Genomic DNA, 3,334 nt, shown 5'->3' with positions numbered 1-3,334 from the left:
TAGTAAAGAATTACCGGCCAATATAGATACTGCCTTTGAAGAAAAAGCTTATAGAGATAACTAACATTCCTTTTCGTTTTTCTTTTTTTCTTTTTTTTTTTCTTTTTGCCACAGTTTTACTCTATTGCCCAGGCTGGAGTACAGTGATGTTATCTTGGCTCACTGCAACCTCCGCCTCCTGGGTTCAAGTGATTCTCATGCCTCAGCCTCCCGAGTAGCTGGGATTACAGACACGCACCACCACCCCAGCTAATTTTTGTATTTTTAGTATAGACAGGGTTTCACCATGTTGGCCAGGATAGTCTTGATCTCCTGACCTCGTGATCCACCCCCCTTGGCCTCCCAAAGTGCTGGGATTACAGGCATGAGCCACCGCGCCCAGCCTGTTGGTTTGTTTTAGAGACGGTTTTGCTCTGTTGCTCAGGCTGGGCTCAAGTGGTCCTCCTACCTCAGCAGGAGTAGCTGGGTAGTTGAGTAGCTGGGGCTACAGGTATGTGCCACCACATCTGGCTAATTTTTTGTAGAGATTAGGTCTCCCTGTGTTGCCCAGGATGGTCTCAAATTCCTCCCATCTTAGCCTTCCAAATTGCTGAGATTACAGGTGTGAAGCCACCACACCTGACCTATCAGTTTTTAGTCAGTGGTTCTCAAAGTGTGATCCTTGGATCAGCAGTATCAGTATCACCTGGAAACTTGCTTGAAATGCAAATTTCAGACCCACTTTGTGTAGATAAGAGCCAGAAATTCTGGAGATGGGGCCCAGCAAGCTATGGTTTAAGGCCCTCCAGGTGATTCCATTGCTGATTGAGAACCACTAGTCTAGATGAAAAATTTGCCAAATTCAACTAACATATGTTGAGCACCTGACCTAAACTGGGTCCTCTGCTAAGCATTTTCACATGATTCATCCCACTTGACTCATCAATATAGGAAAGTATCCTCTGTCTTGCTTAAGGTTGCACCCCTAGGACCGGGCATGGTGGCTCATGCCTGTAATCCCAGCAGTTTGGGAGTCCGAGACAGATGGATCACCTGAAGTCAGGAGTTTGAGACCAGCCTGGCCAACCCTGTCTCTTCCAAAAATACAAAATAGCTGGATGTGGTGGCGCATGCCTATAATCCCGACTACTCAGGAGGCTGAGGCAGGAGAATCACTTGAACCCAGGAGACGGAGGTTGCAGTGAACCAAGATTGCACCACTGCACTCCAGCCTGGGACACAGAGCAAGACTCCATCTTAAAAAAGGCCGGGCACGGTGGCTCAAGCCTGTAATCCCAGCACTTTGGGAGGCCGAGACGGGCGGATCACGAGGTCAGGAGATCGAGACCATCCTGGCTAACACGGTGAAACCCCGTCTCTACTAAAAACACAAAAACTAGCCGGGCGAGGTGGCGGGCGCCTGTAGTCCCAGCTACTCGGGAGGCTGAGGCAGGAGAATGGCGTAAACCCAGGAGGCGGAGCTTGCAGTGAGCTGAGATCTGGCCACTGCACTCCAGTCCGGGCGACAGAGCGAGACTCCGTCTCAAAAAAAAAAAAAGTTGCACCCCTAGTAAGTGGTAGATTCTAGCTTCAGTTTCTTTCTTCCCCCTCCCCCCACCTGTTTTTTTTTCTATTTGAGACAGGGTCTCTGTCACCCAAGCTGGAGTGTAGTGGCACGATCTTCAACCTCTGCCTCCCAGGCTCAAGTGATCCTCCCTGCTCAGCCTCCCTAGTAGCTGGGACTACAGGCATGTGCCACCACGCTTAGCTAGCTAAGTTTTGTATTTTTTGTAGAGACGGTTTCACCATGTTACCCAGGCTGGTCTCAAACTCCTGGGCTCAAGCGATCTGCCCGCCTCGGCCTTCCGAAGTGCTGGGATTACAGGCATAAGCCACCATGCCCAGCTCGGTACCATAGTTTCCTGAGGATAGAGACTAATGTGTTGCAATTTATTGGTTTCTATATCTGCACTCAGTGGTTCTCAACCTTGGTTGCATATTAGAATCATCTGTGGTGCTTTTTATTTTTATTTTCATTTTTGAGACAGAGTTTCACCCTTGTTGCCCAGGCTGGAGTGCAATAGTGTGATCTCGGCTCACTGCAACCTCTCCCTCACGTGTTCAAGCGATTCTCCAGCCTCCCAAGTAGCTGGGATTACAGGCATGTGCCACCATGCCTGGCTAATTGTTGTATTTTGAGTAGAGATAGAGTTTCACCATGTTGGCCAGGTTGGTCTCAAACTTCTGACCTCAGGTGATCCACCTGCCTCAGCCTCCCAAAGTGCTAGGATTACAGGCGTGAGCCACTGCACTCGGCCTTGTGGTGCTTTTTAAAATGCCACTACCAGGTACCAGACCAATAAAATCTGTCCCTAAGGATGTGTGTGTGTGTGTGTAAAACTTCATTGCATCATCATTTAATCCTATATGCTGATATGCTGTCTTTTCTTAGGGACTCAGTAGCTGTAAAAGTTTTCTAGGTGATTTTAATATGCCCTGAAGGTTAATTGAAATCCACTGGTATAGCACAATGGCTGACATGTAGCTAACACTCAGTAAATGTGTGAATAGTAAATGAATAGAGAATGAATAGATACTTAAATCCTCTTTTTTTTTTTTTTTTTGGAGACAGGGTCTCACTCTGTCACCCAGGCTAGAGTGCTAGAGTACAGTGGCAGGATCATGACTTACTGCAGCTTCAACCTCCAGGACTCAAGCAACCCTCCCATGTCAATCTCCCAAGTAGCTGGGACTACAGGAGCATATGACCAGGCAGGCCTGGCTAAATTTTTTTGTAGAAACAGGGTCTCACCATGTTACCCAGGTTGGTCTTGAACTCCTGGGCTCAAGCGATCCACCTGCCTCAGCCTCTCAAAGTGCTGGGATTACAGGCATGAGCTACTGCACCCAGCCCAAGTGTTTCTAGGACACAGAGGCATATACCAAGGCAAACAGTATTTAGCATACACTAGGTGGGCAGCTATTTTATGAAACTCTGTAGCCTTTGATAATCACAGTTATAGCACCATAATGTTGTGCCTTGTAACAGAGACATTCTTGTAATGGAAACCTAGAGACAAGTAGAGATTGTATTAATGTGGTTTGGTATGTTTACACACACCTACATACCTTTCCATGACCACGTATGTATTGCAATAGGTAATTTTTTTTTTATAGTTTTTTAATTAATTAATTTTTTTTTTTGAGACGGAGTCTCGCTCTGTCACCCAGGCTGGAGTGCAGTGGCACGACATTGGCTCACCGCAAGCTCCGCCTCCCGGGTTCACGCCATTCTCCTGCCTCTGCCTCCTGAGTAGCCGGGACTATAGGCACCTGCCACCACGCCCGGCTAATT

This window comes from Colobus angolensis, unplaced genomic scaffold (genome assembly GCF_000951035.1).
Source record: "Colobus angolensis palliatus isolate OR3802 unplaced genomic scaffold, Cang.pa_1.0 Scaffold12, whole genome shotgun sequence".
NCBI lineage: Eukaryota > Metazoa > Chordata > Mammalia > Primates > Cercopithecidae > Colobus > Colobus angolensis.
This window is presented reverse-complemented; position numbering follows the sequence as displayed.